The sequence below is a fragment of the Pectinophora gossypiella genome, chromosome 16 (genome assembly GCF_024362695.1).
Source record: "Pectinophora gossypiella chromosome 16, ilPecGoss1.1, whole genome shotgun sequence".
In the NCBI taxonomy this organism is placed as follows: domain Eukaryota; kingdom Metazoa; phylum Arthropoda; class Insecta; order Lepidoptera; family Gelechiidae; genus Pectinophora; species Pectinophora gossypiella.
In genome coordinates, this window is record NC_065419.1 from 2,106,674 (window position 1) to 2,124,170 (window position 17,497).

The following is a 17,497-nucleotide window of genomic DNA, read 5'->3' on the forward strand; positions in this document are numbered from 1 at the left end:
AGTGGTTAGAGCGTTAGGCTCACGATCTGGAGGTCCGGGTTTGATTCCCGATGGGGACATTGCCGAAATCACTTTGTGAGACTGTCCTTTGTTTGGTAAGGACTTTTCAGGCTTGAATCACCTGATTGTTCGAAAAAGTAAGATGATTCCGTGCTTCGGAGGGCACGTTAACCCGTCGGTCCCGGCTATTAGCCGTAAAAACACCTCCACCAACCCGCAGTGGAGCAGCGTGGTGGAGTATGCTCCATACCCCCTCCGGTTGATTGAGGGGAGGCCTGTGCCCAGCAGTGGGACGTATATAGGTAGTTTATGTACCCGTGTTAAAGGAAACTCACAACGGACGATTTTCTCACGATGTTTTCCTTCACCGCTGAGCAGGTGATAATAATTTAACATGAATTCGAAAACAAATTCGACAATCATTGGTTTAGGCGTGTACTGGATTCGAATCTGCGACCTCAAAGTGAGAGGCGAGCGTTCTACCAACTGGGCTACCGTGGCTCAATCACAGCTAATCTTCAAACAATAAAATACAACAATAAGTCACTATGGGCCTGTGGCTCACCGGCTTGCTTCACAAAAGGGGAGCGTCAGTTCGAAAGCCAGCACCAAACTTGCTGCAGTTTTCAATAACACGGTTGGCTCGACCATTATAGACGGCGAACCGTCTCACCACCTATCACGTTGGTCTAACGGAAAGCTCGAAGGCTTAGTTCATCTTGCGATGGACTACCCCAATTGGAATAAAATCGTGGTTAATAAAGCACAACGCAACAGATAACAGACCTCAAAATAATCTCAACCACTTTGTAAATCTGAAGAAACCAAATCCCGGAGAAAATTAAACAAAACTTATTAATTCTCAGCTTACCTCTAATCCGATAAACGTGAACAGCTTTCGCCGAATCGCAGCAATATCTTCGAGATTAAGACGACATTTTAACTAACTAAGATGCCATCTATTACCGAACACCCATTAAACAGTCGTTGGGGCAATTTCCTTCTCTTTTGTGCCCCTAAAGGGTAAAGGTTTGGACAGCTGGGGACGTTTGTAACTCTTTAACTCCCATTATGGCGGAAGAAGTTATTTATAGACTCTTCGATGAGGAACGTGGCGAATTCTGGATTTCAGTTAAATCCTTTACTCTAGTTATAGAGGCGGCTAAACAGCTCGCGACAATAAACACTTCAGGACCCCAATACCAACCCGCCGGCGTGGTCGACGTTTTCCTTCATTTGGCGCTTACCGCTATCGAGCCACTAGGGTCGATTAATTCTTTCAATATGATCCCCTGAGACGACGCCCTATGCCGAGATTCGCGTCCAACTGGGCACCGTCGTGTTAAATTTTGTACCGGGTGAGAACATCAGCGCTCCCCATTTGTCCGAAAAAAAAATTAAGTCCATTTTATTACACAGAGAATCAATCAGCTGTGGATCAGAAAATAACAACAGGTGACGTCTGGACGCCATTCCAGAGTACTGCGGGGCGGAAAGCAAGAGGGAAACCACTGCCCTGTTTCTCCCTAAAAAGTAGCATACAGAATGCTCCACCGACAAAAGCTTGGCTCTTGAATTAGTGATGGTGAAATATTGGTTTATAATGTGACCGATAGAATGGGCAGCCACTTGTATTTTGTCAGCGTATTTTAAGTTTTTTTGCGTTTTTTTTTTGACGTGACTTATTGTAGATTTGGCGCAGATGGCATTAACTACTTGGCCGGGCAAATGGGGAGCGCTGAAGGCTCTCACCCGGTACAACGTTTAAGACAACAGGCCTGAGGGTGCCCAGTTGGGCGCGAACCTCGGCTCAGGGCGTCGTCCGAGAGGAAAAATATTTGAAAGAATTAATCGACCCTAGTGGGTCGATAGCGATAAGCGCTGAATGAGGGAAATCGTCGACCACGCCGGCGGGGTCGGTATCGGGGCCCTGAAGTGTTTGGTGTCGCGAGCTGATTGGCTGCCTCTATGGCTAGAGGTTTTTAAGTTGTAATGGTGGTCAATAATTACTGCCCACTTAATGCCGCATAGTGCCCGTCACCAGACATTTAAATTGCTTCCAACATATTTTAGAAATAAAATAACATTTAAAGGTGACTTTTAAAAGTTATTTTCAAGGTGACCGGCATTTAAAGGTGACCGGTGATCCTGACGTCAGGACCGCTGGTCACTTTTAAATGTTATTCTGTGATAGGCACTAAGTGGGCAGCAGTTATTAAGCACCATTTCAACTTAAAATACGCTAACATAACACAAGTCTATCATCATTGTATATTTTTTTCTTATTCCAAGTAATAAATTCCATCAGTATATTCACATTTATTACAATTTTCATTTCAATTCGTTACAATTACGTCACGTCAAAAAACCACTACCATTCGTAGGCGTTTTTGTAAACAAACTCCGCCCGCAAATAAATATACAGTTACAGCTGCAGTATAATTTACAGCGATATTTTACAACACACGTTATTGTTAGGCGTAATAGGTCTCAAATTGAATAATAACCGACTAACTTATGGCCTGTTTAGACGGTGCAAGCTACTTACTAGCGAAATACCAGTTGCTTGCTTTAGTCACTCGCGTGATATTTTTATACAAAAACACACGAATTATTATTATTACATACAGCCTATATACGTCCCACTGCTGGGCACAGGCCTCCCCTCAATCAACCGGATGGGGTATGGAGCATACTCTACAACGCTGCTCCAATGCGGGTTGGTGGAGGTTTTTTTTGCCATACGTAATAATAATAATTCGTGTGTTTGCCTTATACATGGCATATATATGGCAAAAAAAATATATCCTGCGTGGATCATAATATGTCCTAAGCTCCCTCAACCAAGTCTCTGCCGCATCCGTCACACAATGCAGAAGAAAGAATGAAGGAGAGAATAGAAGAGATGGCGTGACGACTTGGACGCTTGCCGGAGGGACTGGCCGGAGTGCGCATAGGACCGCGAATAATGGAAAGAGGAAGGGGAGGCCTTTGCCCAGCAGTGGGATCTTGTAGGCCAAATTACATTAGATAAGAAACCGTTGGACATTAGGAGTGCTTTTATTTCTACTCCACCACATGTATGTATGTAATTTTTTTATTTGTCCACTTTGTGCCTTCCCACTGTTATTGACCACTCATATCGTGCGGGGTTGGCAGGAAGAGATCTCTTTTTGAGATAAGTCCACCTTTTGTACCTATTTTTTTTTTTTCGTTTTTTTGTCATTAATCTTGTATTAATGTGTACAACAAAGGTTAAGTGAATACAATCACGTGACTCACCCTGCTTTTTTTTTGACATGACTTATTGTAGATTTGCCGCAGATGGCATTAACTACTGGGCCGGACAAATAGGGAGCGCTGAAGGCTCAACGCTCCAGCTCATAAAGTGGTTTCGATAATGTACCCATCAGGAATCGAACTAGGACCTCCTCTTCGTGAGCCCAACGTTCTACCCTCTAGACTCTGTAGAATTAAATTAATCAGGCAATTAATTAGTCAGTCAATCTATGGAAGCTGACATAGTATTAATTTAATTACAGTCAACCAAAGCTCTGCTAACAAAGCTAATTAGGGTAGGTGCTTACAAAGTTTCCTCGATATAAGACAAGGTACGTTTGTAGCTGGCTGACTCGCCTGATAGTAACTCGCATTAGATTTCCTCACTATGACAGTGCACAGTTTGGTTAGGACAGTACAGGCTGATCACCTGATTGATTGAAAGTAAGATGATCTATGCTTCGGAAGGCACGTTAAGCCGTTGGTCCCGGTTACTACTTACTGATGTAAGTAAGTAGTCGTTACATGAGTCATGTCAGGGGCCTTTGGCGGCTCAATAGTAACCCTGACACCAGTTGATGAGGTTGGTATTCCACCTCACAACCCACACAAGAGAAGAAGAAGACAGTGCACAGTAGCTGACAAATCAAATCAAATGCATTTATTGTATAAAAAAAAATATCTATAGGTTAACAAATAGCAGGCCCTATGCTAATAGTCTGCACATGTCGTGGCCAGATCTTAGAATTGATAATTTCATGATGTGTTCGACCATTTCATGACATGGCCACATCATGATGTAGTTTGACCAGATCAATAAACACAAAACGTTTAACGATATTAACAACTAAATGCATGATTACTTCATGATATGGCCAACCGTTGGCAATTATATCGTAAAATTAGTAACATTATCCAGTGGTACGGTAACGCATAAGTGCGAGCGAGACGCAGTATGCCCGCTCTCTCCCTTACTCCCTAGCGACTTACGGCCAGAGGGGTGAGGTTAGCGTCAAATACGAATCGGTGCGGGGAGGAGAATATAATTACGGCTATCGAACCTAACATCATTATTTAGTCTATGACCCTCCGATAAAAAACTACCAAGTCTAACATTAAGTACAGTCATGAGCAATATAATGTACCCACTTTAGGACTCTGTCGCACTAACATATTTGACATTTAGTGACACTTACAGTTCAATTTGTCAAAAAGTTAATGTGACATGGTATTAATGCTCGTGACCGAACGCATGCTTTACAAATGCACTTACTACAAACAAGTCGTGTAAAGGCTTTGTACACGCAAAAAGGTACTTGAGTTTCGTTACAATTGTTTTTTAATACGTTGTGGTATAACTGTAGAATTTAGATCGAGTCTATGTGTCAATTTAAGAGCCGTGGTAGCCCAGTTGGTAGAATGCTTGTCTCTAATTTTGAAGTCGCAGTTTCAAATCCCAACACAGGCCTATGTACCAATGACCAATGTATGTCGAATTTGTTTTCAAATTCATGTTTAGATATAATTATCAAGTGGTCAGTGGTGAAGGAAAACATCGTGAGGAAACCCATATTCCCGAGAAATGCATTTTCAGAGGCATGAAATTTAACTTGTATTGAGCTGGTTTTCCCTTCGCGGGTTGGAAGGTCAGACAGGCAGTCGCTTCTGTAAAAAAAAAATGTTAAAACTTCTTGTGCTTCGGAAGCCACATTTAGCCGTTACTTACTGATGTAAGTATGTAGTGTTTACATGAGTCATGTCAGGGGCTTTTGGCGGTTCAATAGTAACCCTCACACCACGATTGCTTAGGTTGTTATTCCACCTCACAACCCATGCGATGGATGAAGAATTCCAAAGTTTTACTTGCTAGTACCGTCTATTTGCACGTCAGTTAAACTGTTTAGTTTTTTCATTATATCGTCAGAGACAGAGTACATTGCTTTATTGCGGTTTGAGTTACAAGATACAAGATGTTAGTGACATCGTAACGAAAATTTTGAAAGATGATTCAGACCATGATTCTGAGTTTATATCAAGTAGAATTTTCCGTCTCAAAAGTACGGAACAAAAAATAATTAAAAAACACTTCAATTTTTATGAATTTTGCGACAGGAAATTCCACTTGATATCAACTCAGAATCATGGTCTGAATCATTCCCCTCAGTATTCTGTTACGGTGTCACTAACTAAACCCAAACTACTGCAGCTTCTTATTAATATAACCGGGGAAAAGAAGCTGCAAGAAAAATATACTCACATTGACCAAATCGGAGATGTCCTTAGAAAAGGTTTAGTACGATCTACTCTGAACCGGCGTGCGTGTATGAAGCGATTGATGAATGTGGAGGAAGCAAGAGAAGTGTATCAGGATCGAATGGAATTCAATAGTGTTAAAATGTGTGTGGACTGATTATTTCACCACTCGCAGACTGTATTAAAGGAAACGCTGATTGTTTTGCCACTTCGTATATAATTCGGTTTTAGTAGAAATTATAAAGGTTACAAACACGTCCGACAATAAGAGAAGTTCGATGAATACAAAATTTAATTTAAAAATAGTAAAGAATTAATATTTTTTTATAACCTTTTTTTTAAAAGGTATTTTTATGTTGCAATTGTCAACAAATAGTCTCTGCTTACTCCTGTGGGAAATAGGTATAAGTTTATGTATAGTATACTTAACCATAGTCTTTTCCAGAAACAATATTTCATCGCGAAGGTTAATTTTTCAACTATTTTCAAACGATCTCATTTAAAATAACCTTTTTCCACACCCCGCGAATATCTTCCGCCTCAAACCACTCCAGGACTAACCAGTAGCAATTTACCACTAATTTCCCACAAGACTACCTACTAGCTATATATAGTGTCTGTGTCCCTTAAGCAATGTGCGCCAGTTGCGTTAATTATTTACCAAACTCCACTTGGCTTCGTGGCCGAACGGCCTCCGTGGTCCAGTGGTTGAGCGTTGGGCTCACGATCCGGAGGCCCCGGGTTCGAATCCCGGTGGAGACATATCATAAAAATCGCTTTGTGATCCCTACATTGGTTAGGATATTACAAGCTGATCACCTGATTGCCTGAAAATAAGATGATCCGTGCTACGGAAGGCATGTTAAGCCGTTGGTCCCGGTTACTACTTACTGTTGTAAGTAAGTAGTCGTTACATGAGCCATGTCAGGGGCCTTTGGCGGCTCAATAGTAACCCTGACACCAGGGTTGATGAGGTTGGTACTCCACCTCATAACCCACACGACTACCATTCTCCCTCCGGTTGTATGAGGGGCCTGTACCCAGCAGCGGGACGTACACAATACTATCTATCTACTCAGCCTGTATCCACCCCTGCTGGGTATAGGCCTCCTCTCTTTCACGCCATCCTTTTCGGTCCTGTGCAAGTCTCATCCATTGCTTTCCGGCATACCTCACACTGTCAGTACTATTCAGAGGTGGAGGACAGGACCTAATACGGCTTTGAAATTGAGTACTTTAGGCGCCATCCCACTCGCGTCAGATAGAGTACTGCGGGGCGGAAGGCAAGAGGGAAACCAACCACACTGTTGTAAACTGTGTGTTTTTCACTAAAAAGTAGCATGGAGAGGAATACACCGACAAGAGCGTGGCTCTTAAATTAGTGATGATGATAACTTTCCACTCAACTCGTCCGTAAACTTTACGACGCAAAAGCCTCCAAGAAGACCTTTGAAAACACTTTCTTTTATTCTGTGGTTTTCCCCAAACTCTAATCTATATTTGTACCAAATTTCATCAAATATCATTTATCATTTTTATCATTCTTTTTATGATTTTATTTGTACCAAATCGGTTCAGTAGTTTTGGCGTGAAAGCGTAACACAGTTAGTTTCGAACTGATAATAATTATTTAGCACGGATCGTGTCGTATTGTAAATCGCGTGCGTTTCACAGCAACCTACTTGGTTGATAAGCAAACGTTTCTTTAATCAACCTCAACCCCAAGGTTGATGGGATCAATATCGGTTATTGTTTGCTTAGTTGTTTGCTCCGCACATTGACAGTTGTTTGTCCAATCACTGCCGTGATAACATGATAACAACACTTACGTCACTTGCTTTACGATATCTGATGCTATTAGCATAGAATACATAATAGAGGAGCTCGGTGGCGCAGCGGTAAACGCGCTCGGTCTGCGATTGTTGAAGTTAAGCAACTTTCGCAAAGGCCGGTCATAGGATGGGTGACCACAAAAAAATTTTTTTTTTTTTTTCATCTCGTGCTCCTCCGTGCTTCGGAAAGCGTAGTGCACGATAAGCCGTTGGTCCCAGCTGCATTAGCAGTCGTTAATAACCATGAATCCGCACTGGGCCCGCGTGATGGTTTAAGGCCCGATCTCCCTATCCATCCATAGGGAAGGCCCATGCCCCAGCAGTGGGGACGTTAATGGGCTGATGATGATGACATAATATAACATAAACAGCCTATATACGTCCCACTGCCGGGCACAGGTCTCCTCTCAATCAACCGGAGGGGGTATGGAACATACTCTACCACGCTGCTCCAATGCGGGTTGGTGGAGGTGTTTTTACGGCTAATAGCTGAGACCAACGGCTTGACGTGCCCTCCGAAGCACGGAATCATCTTACTTTTTCGGACAATGAAGTGATTCAAACCTGAAAAGTCCTTACCAAACAAAGGACAGTCTCACAAAGTGATTTCGACAATGTCCCCATCGGGAATCGAACCCGGACCTCCAGATCGTGAGCCTAACGCTCTAACCACTAGACCATGGAGGTTGTTATTAGCATAGAATAAGGAATAATATTACGTATCTATTTGGGAGAAAGCGGAAAAATAAATATTCAAGTCTTCATAACCTACTATCATCATCATCATCCCCCTAGTATTATCCCGTTTTTTACAAGGTCCGCTTACCTAACCTGAAGATCTGACCTTCCAACCCACGAAGGGAAAACCAGCCCATTACAGGTTAGGTCACATACCTCCGAAAATGCATTACTCGTGAATGTGGATTTCCTCACGATGTTTTCCTTCACCACTGAGCGTGAAATCAAAAACAAATTCGACAATCATTGGTTAAGGCGTGTGCTGGATTCAAACCTGCGACTTCAGAGTGATAGGCAAGCGTTCTACCAACTGAGCTACCACGGCTACATAACACTCTCTGTTATCTTAAAATTATTTTACGCGGCACAGAATAGAATTAACAACTCAATATTCTAATAAAAAGAAAAAAATACTAGAGTAATCTGGTCTCCAGGATCGTATACTGCGTCCTTCGGTCGTCGGCAACAGCTATTAATAATATCTATGGACAAACACTGTCAGAAGCTATATGGAAAGGATATTACATTCTCACCAATATTTAATATCCTGAAGATCTTATATTGACTGTCTTACTCATAATATTGATGCGCAGAGCTTATACGTCACTTCTTCTATCGTGTGAGTTGTGAGGTGGATTACCAACCCCATCAACCCTGGTGTGAGGGTTATTATTGAGCCGCCAAAGGCCCCTGACATGACTCATGTAACGACTAACTAAACTTAGGGTAGATAAGGTAAACTTAGGGTTTGTATAGTTAGCCCGTGTAGAGTTAGAAGCTTAGCTCTACATGAGATCTGATAACTTTGTGACATTGTGATCGATATGATCTCGGTTTGGCACATTGAGGGTACAGTACAATGGCGCGTTCCGTATCCTCATGCGTCGAGCATGTTCGCCGAAGCGCGTGTGCCTGACTTTTTTGCTGTCATACGTACACGTGTGGTTTTAGACGAGGCTTAGGGCTTTAAATAACATCATTTTGCAGAAAGTGTGCGAAGCGGTCGCCAGTCCTATTTTTAAACACTGGTGGTCCTTGCACTGGGACGCAAATGGGAAATAGGTATTTTATTTTGTATTTTATAATAATAATAATAATAATAGACATTTATTTCAGACACAAGATCCATCGAGTTACAAACAAATAAATAATACAATTCAATAATAAAAGATAAAAAATAATAAAGATAAATATCAAAATTGCTTTAAATTAAAATATAAATATTCTAAAATAAAACAATCATTTATAAATATAAATAAATAAATATAAATATTGTATATTTATTTTAATTCAATTTATGTGTTATGTATTATGTAATGTGTGTGAGTCCTATTGACTTTTAATAAAGAAAATTATTATTATTATGATTTACATGAAAATGTTTTTGTTGGGTTACTTAATTCCATAAACTGTTCGTGCGTACAATGAACGCTTGAGTAAATAAAGACCTTACAGTATTACACATAGAGTTTCTTCTCATAGAAACAGAACCCTCCCAAAGAGTGATGACTACCAAACCTCTGTAATCCCTCCTTTTCCCTCTGAGTAAAGAAATGGTTCGCAAATAATTTCTCATCATATTTTGTATGTTTGGGCTTTTTTATGCGTCGTTTGTTGATGAATAATTTTATTACGGTCTGTTTGTTTGGTGTTTGTGCCGGGAAAGCTCTGGTGAAAACTGGGTAGTCAGTTGTGAGGGATGTACCACATCCGTAATAGGGTAGGCAGAGCCACAAGTCTTCTATCGTGTCAATATGGATGATCACCTGATTGTCCGGAAGTAAGATGATCCGTGCTTCGGAAGGCGCGTTAAGCCGTTGGTCCCGGGAACTAACTGATGTAAGGAAGGAAGGAAGGAGTCTTTACATAAGCCATGTCAGGGGCCTTTGGCGGCTCAAAAGTATAATCCTACAATCATAACACTCCCGTGACACTACTGGGGGGTGGGGTGGTATATTTGAAAAGGCCACAGCGAAGAACGCAATTCATCCAAGAACGCAATATTGCAATTTGACATGTGCGCACATAAAAGTAAGTGCGCGATGCAAATAAATTTTAATGTCAAATAGCAATATTGCTTTCCCCAATAGCCGTTCTCAAACCCAACCTAAACAAAACGTGGCTGACCTTACTAACTGACGTAACTGTATTTTTTTACTAAATTGATTTGTGTCTTATTGACAATTGTAATAGGTGCAAATCAGTTTCGCCAAAAAATGCAGATACAAACATATCTTTATAAATTTAGTTGCTCATAAAAATTTAGCGCCAAAAATATCTTTATAAATTTAGTTGCTCGTAAAAATTTAGCGCCAAAAATATCTTTATAAATTTAGTTGCTCGTAAAAATTTAGCGCCAAAAATATCTTTATAAATTTAGTTGCTCATAAAAATTTAGCGCCAAAAATATCTTTATAAATTTAGTTGCTCATAAAAATTTAGCGCCAAAAATATCTTCATAAATTTAGTTGCTCATAAAAATTTAGCGCCAAAAATATCTTTATAAATTCAGTTGCTCATCCGCTAAAACCACTGCAGCTGTTCACAACTTGTATAACCGAGGAAAATAATCAGTAAGAAAAACTTCGGATTCTCCGAATGACATTTTATTTAGAAATAAAATTCTGATTCGGTATCCCACGACCTCAGAGTTGAGGGTGCAAGTTCTTTAATTAATACACACCAATGCAAAAACTTCGTCCCTTTAATACATAAAGTTAAAGTTCGCTAGCGGACTTCATCTAACTTTACAGTGATACCACTTTGAGACTAAAGACAAACCACACTGAATATACGAACAGTATATCAACTTGAGGAGCTCGGTGGCGCAGCGGTTAATGCGCTCGGTCTGCGATTGTTGAAGTTAAGCAACTTTCGCAAAGGCCGGTCATAGGATGGGTGACCACAAAAAAAAGTTTTCATCTCGAGCTCCTCCGTACTTCGGAAGGCACGTTAAGCCGTTGGTCCCGGCTGCATTAGCAGTCGTTAATAACCATCAATCCGCACTGGGCCCGCGTGATGGTTTAAGGCCCGATCTCCCTATCCATCCATAGGGAAGGCCCGTGCCCCAGCAGTGGGGACGTTAATGGGCTGATGATGATGATGATATCAACTTAAACATACAAGCGAATTCTTTTCAAAAAACTGAAAACATAATAAATACTACGATATAGATAAAATCCATAACCAAGTAACCAATAATAATAATAACAGTAAATAGGTAACATAAAAAAACAAGAGACGTGTGTCAGTATCGAAGTTAATTTTTTTTTGTTACTGTTCTCATCAAGTTCTACAATTTGTTTTATTTGTGATTGTGATTTTGTTGATTGTGTTTATCTGTGATTGGCGAACAAACATTGTACTTACTGTAATTATTCTTAGTTAATTAATAAGCTGTTGGATATCCTCAATAAATAAAAAAAAAAAAAATGGAACTCCACAGTCTCTGCTTACCCCGGTGGGAAAGTGAGTTTATACAGGTGTATAACATACATAACATAAAATCAAGACTATATCTTCAAGCTAGTCAGATTATATAATAATATTATAATTATATTATATCGCAAGATTAATTGAGTGTATCGTCGTGTACAATGGTCGAATAAAAATAAAAAAGTTTATTCAACCACAGATTAAAAATGTTCTTAAACTAACACACAGGAAATCCAATTTACAAAATAAATTAGAAATGGAAAGAGTAAAATAACAAAAAAGAAGAAAGAAGAGAAATATTTATTTCATCATCAATTTAAGAGCCACGCTCTTGTCGGTGCAGCATTTTCCATGCTACTTTTTTTCGGGAAAAAAACAAAAAAAAATATTTATTTAAATAAAGATATTTCAAATAATAATAATACTCATAGTGTAGTTACAATACCGAAAGTATCTATTTCGTGCAGGCGCCCCGAGGACTAACTTTTAAAATTTACATACAAATGATCCGGCGCAGGTAGTATTAAACTAAACAGTTCATCGGAGCAGTCAATTCAGTATTAACTTTAGAGTTATGACCTTTGGGATCTAATATATTTATACAAGTTCGGTGTTCTGTTTTGAGTAAGTAAATATTTAAGTTTTTGTGCACTTTCAAAAGTCTAAGTACACCGCAGTGGCAAAGAATAACATACTTCCGATGTGGTAGTAGTTTTACAGCTAGCTACATAGTCATAATTAAAGCACATAATAACGGGTTCTTACCGCGTTTAAATGGGGATATGAGACTCCCGATATTTCGACACTGTTGCAAGTGCCATGATCACGGGATGACTGGTAAGAACCCGTTATTATGTGCTTTAATTATGATAATAACCGCGTAAACTTAAAACAATGTATAGCTACATAATCTATGTAATTTATTTTTTGACGTTCAAAAAGAACTGACTATGTAAGCCAATTTTGATTTTGTTTTAATATAATAGATTTTCGTATTTTCCAGACACAAACGCTCGAACAAATAGGTACAGCCACATTGAATTAGAAAACGTAACCAAAACACAATTGAGGAACTTTGCCAAATCAAATTGTATTGCCAAATAGGTGTTTTTAGTTAGTAATTGTGTTATCTCGGCGGCTCGAATTGATTTTGTCGTTCCCATAGGTAAAAGAGAAAAACAAGACAAGACGGACACATTTTTTCGACGTGACTTATGGTAAGTTTGTTTTTAAGTCCCATGTTATAGGGGGGCGGGACGGGGGCGGCGTCAGACAGAGTACTGCGGGGCGGAAGACAAGAGGGAAACCACTGCCCTATTCCCTAAAAAGTAGCATGGCGAATGCTACACCGACAAGAGCGTGGCTCTTAAAAAAGTGATGACGATGTGTTATATGGGGCGTGTGAGCTACGGTGGTAGCTGATGAATATGAAATGGACTGTATAACTAAATGAAATGAAGGAACAACAGATACTTAGCTTTGAGAATTATTTAATATATTTTCACCAGTCACCATCAAAAGCAAACGACAAGAAGTAAAACAAAATCAACATACAAAACGTCAAAAAAGAATAAATATAAAAAACATAATAATATAAAAAGATTACAAAACCTACGAAGAGTTCGCAACAGGGCGAAATTATTGCAATTAACCGGGCACAAATACGACATCAATTAAGCTTGCATTATGCCGTTTTTCACAGGGTCCCCTTACTTAACCTGAAGATTTGACAGGTCCGGTTTTTTATCGACTGCCTGTTTGGCGTTCCAACCGAAGGAAAAACCAGCCCAATATAATTTAGGACACATACCTCCGAAACGCATTTCTCATTTTAGGAGAATGTGGGTTTCTTCACGTAATTAATTAATTAATAGTTCGTTTCAGAAATGATTGGAAACGTATGTGTGTGTCAAGATCGAAGCAAATGGAATTACATTATATAGTCTCTGCTTACCCTGGTGGGAAATAGGCGCTACGTTTAGAGCGCGTGTGGTGCAATGTTGCTGGCCCGCATGTTGAGTGAAGTTGGCCTTAAGGCTTCTATCCACGTTGATAATATTCGCTGCTTCTGTTCGAAGCCTATGAGCTGAGGGTTCAAGTCCCGTCTGAGTCAGAAATTATTGTGACTAAAATTTTCTCTTTTTGATTCTTCTTCTTCTATCGTGTGGGTTGTGAGGCGCAGTACCAACCTCATCAAGATCAGGGTTACTACTGACTCGCCAAAGGCCCCTGATATGGCTCATGTAACGACTACTTACTTACATCAGTAAGTAGTAACCGGGACCAACGGCTTAAGGGGTCTTTTTGATTGAAAACGTATTAATTGCCTCGTTCAAAATTCCTTAAAACGCGGTTTAAGTACGACATAGACGATAGAATGGTGTAAGACAATGAAGCTTGCTGGCACAATGAGAGGAATTTCCAATAAGACACTGCACGCCTTTGTGGAGCGAGCGAAGTCGGGTGCCAGCACTTGCTTTGCATTTTAAATACCAAGCATAGAATAAGGAATAATACTACGTACAGAACGGCAACTCTCCGCTCCCCACCAGCGTCTGAGCTAGGTTTACCTCACCCCTCCTCCTAATGGTCTTACTTTAGTCTTAATAATAATAGAAAAGTTTATTTAGGTAAAATCTAAGTAGGTAGGTTTAGATAGTCTTCAAACGTATGGGCGTCAGACGTCACACACACAGATGTGCGTGTACGATAACGTCAATGTGTATTGTCTGTGTAAAACGAAGTTTTTTTTGTATGAAGCACAGGTATGAAGTGTACAGTCATGAGCAATATCATGTACCCACTTTAGAACCCTGTCATACTATCATACTTGACATTTAATGAGACTTACGGTTTAATTTGTCAAAAAAGTTAATGTGACATGGTTTCAAAGTGTATACATATTAATTCTCGTGACCGTACGGTGTGTGCTACAAAGACATTTACACAGACTTTTACAACAGCCTCTGTGGTCCAGCGGTTGAGCGTTGTGCTCACGATCCGGAGGTCCCGGGTTCGAATCCCGGTGGGGACAAATCACAAAAATCACTTTGTGATCCCTAGCTAGGTTAGGACATTACAGGCTGATCACCTGATTGTCCAAAAAGTAAAAAGATCCATGCTCCGGAAGGCACGTTAAGCCATTAGTCCCGGTAATTACTTACTGATGTAAGTACGTAGTCGTTACATGACTCATGTCAGGGGCCTATGGCGGCTCAGTAATAACCCTGACACCAGGGTTGATGGGGTTGGTAATTCACCTCACAACCCACACGATAGTAGAAGACTGACTTTTGACAAACCTCTCTTATATCGAGGGCTTCGACCAATAGCCATTCGCCATTTATCAACGTAGATAATATTCGCTGCGTCTATTCGAAGTACTCGATATAAGTCTCGTCGTGCAGACCCTTCAAGGATTAAATTGATTTGCAGAATCTAAAATCTAATTATTTTACTCAGTCTAGTAACTTTGAATGCAAAGTTAATTGAAGATGAATGATTTAGCAAACTGTAGATACTTATTTCTTATATTTCTTCTCAAGTATTTTCTTAATTAAGTACTTAAATACAAAGTCAGACGCAATTCGGACAGTTTATGGTGAAGATAAATAATTATAATGGACTGTCACGAGCATTAATATACAGGATGTTAGTGACATCGTAACGAATACTCAGGGGGATGATTCAGGCCATGATTCTGAGTTAATATCAAGTGGAATTTTTCGTCGCAAAATTCATGATTTTTTTTAGTTTTTTTTTTACTTATTTTCAATTCTATACTTTTGCGATGAAAAATTCCACTTGATATTAACTCAGGATAATCAGCTGAATCATCCCCCTCAGTATTCGTTACGATGTCACTTACACCCCACACAAGTACATACGGTAGCCATACAAGTAGGTATGGGTGTTAGTGACACCGTAACGAATACTGAGGAGGATGGTTCAGACCATGATTCTGAGTCTATAAGTGGAATTTTCAGTCTGAATATTCCTGAAAATTTTTGTGTTTTTTTAAATTATTTTCAATTCCATACTTTTGCGACGGAAAATTCCACTTGATATCATCTCAGAATCATGGCCTCAATCACCCCTCAAAGTTTTCGTTACGATGTCACTAACACCCTGTATGTGTGTGAGTATGTGAGTGCTGGATTCGAACGTGCGACCTCAAAGTGAGAGGCAAGCGTTCCACGGACGGGGCTACCTCGGCTCCTACACTACCATTCATACACTATAGTCATGAGCAATATAATGTACCCACTTTAGGACTCTGTCGCACTAACGTATTTGACATTTAGTTAGACTTACAGTTCAATTTGTCAAAAAAGTTAATGTGACATGGTACCAAAGTGTATACATAGTACTCGTGACCGTACGCTTAAATCTTTAAAAGTACGCAACGGATTGTGATGCGGTTTTTTTTAACAGATAGAATGATTCAAGAGGAAGTTTTATATGTAAAATAACATTCAAAAAAAAAAAGAAAGGAAAACATGGAACAGTAGGACTAGGGCCGTGTGCTGGGAGGTTTTCTCGCCACGTCTTTCCCTCAACGTTACAGATTCCGATGTGGTAGTAGTATTACAGCTAGTTACATAATATGTAATTTAATTTTTTGACGTTCAAAAAGCGCTAACTTTGTAAGCCAATTTAGAAAAATAAATATTTCTGATTATTTTTTTTTATTAAATAGTGGAGAAATGAAGCCGGGGCGGGTCGCTAGTAAATAATATAGCAAAAAAGGAAACTGCGGACTCGCTCACTACATGCGGATTGATGAAATATTGACGGAAAAAGGTAAAATCCCATAGTGCGCCGACGTGAGTGATTGGACCATAAAGAACCTTGCCGGGCACCCCAAACCCATGGTATAAGAAGACCAAGTATGCTCAAAACTTCTTCTCCTTATGGTGTGGGTTGTGAGGTAGAATACTAGCCTCATCAACCCTGGTGTCAGGGTTATTATTGAGCCGCCAAAGGCCCCTGACATGGCTCATGTTACGATTACTCACTTACATCAGTAAATAGTAACCGGGACCAACGGCTTAACGTGCCTTCCGAAGCACGGATCATCTTACTTTCGGACAGTCAGGTGATCAGCCTGTAATGTCCTAACCAAACTAGGGATCACAAAGTGATTTTTGTGATATCTCCCCACCGGGAATCGAACCCGGGGCCTCCGGATCGTGAGTCCAACGCTCAACCACTGGACCACGGAGACCGTGTGCTCAAAACTGACAGCTAGTATTTCAAGGTTAGCCCAACTGACGTCTTCCCACCATGCGTTGCCATTTCATAAAACATAAATTACCCACGTCCAATGTTTCTAATTTACTTTGCAAGGAAATTTTGTACTTTTAGTAAACAATTTACGTACAGTTTTAATGATTTTTATATCCTCTTAACGCCGAGATTTCCAGACGCAATAGTTAAACAATGGGTTTTGGATTTTAAAAGAACATTCGGTCTTACGACTATATACTTAAATGTGAAAAATAATAGTAATTAAACACATTAGTCTGTAATTCACTTAATTTTCAATAATAAAATTTACGTCCTTGGAATGTTGGAGATACCAACTGCATATAAACGCGTCATCAATGGGCTAACGGCGCGGGGAGCGGCGCGTTCAAATGCTAAGATTTATATTGAAGTGTTCTCGATGGCGGCAGCGCGGCGAGCGGCGTACGAGCGGTGCGCTCTAGTCGTTTGAGAAGCAAGTAGGTGAACTTGGCGGCTTCATAGGATTGAGCATACCTGGTCTTCATATACCATGCCCAAACTTAACGGCCTCCAGTGCTTGGTAATGGTTCAGTGGTTGAGCTTTGGGGTCACAATCCGTGCCCTGTTTATCAAAACTTACAAGCCCTGTATTACAAGCATGTATGTTAAGCTGTTGGTCCCGGTTACTACTTACTGATGTAAGGTGTGATGTGTTGTGAGGTGGATTACCA

General features: G+C 40.0%; 2 protein-coding genes across 5 annotated transcripts in view; one reads left to right on the plus strand and one right to left on the minus strand.

Moving 5' to 3' along the window:
* Positions 1 to 17,497, minus strand: part of LOC126373971 (uncharacterized) — a 438,722-nt gene that overhangs the window by 280,419 nt on the left and 140,806 nt on the right. The window contains exon 11 of one of the 3 annotated variants that reach the window (XR_007567384.1): positions 53 to 121. The exons of the other annotated variants lie outside the window; for them this stretch is intronic. The gene's annotated coding sequence lies outside the window, so the exon portion shown is untranslated. Of the gene's footprint in view, positions 1 to 52; positions 122 to 17,497 lie in introns of those variants that run through there. 3 annotated transcript variants of the gene reach the window in all.
* LOC126373966 (potassium voltage-gated channel protein Shaw-like) overlaps positions 1 to 17,497 on the plus strand; it is a 263,971-nt gene that overhangs the window by 223,384 nt on the left and 23,090 nt on the right. The window lies entirely within an intron of this gene.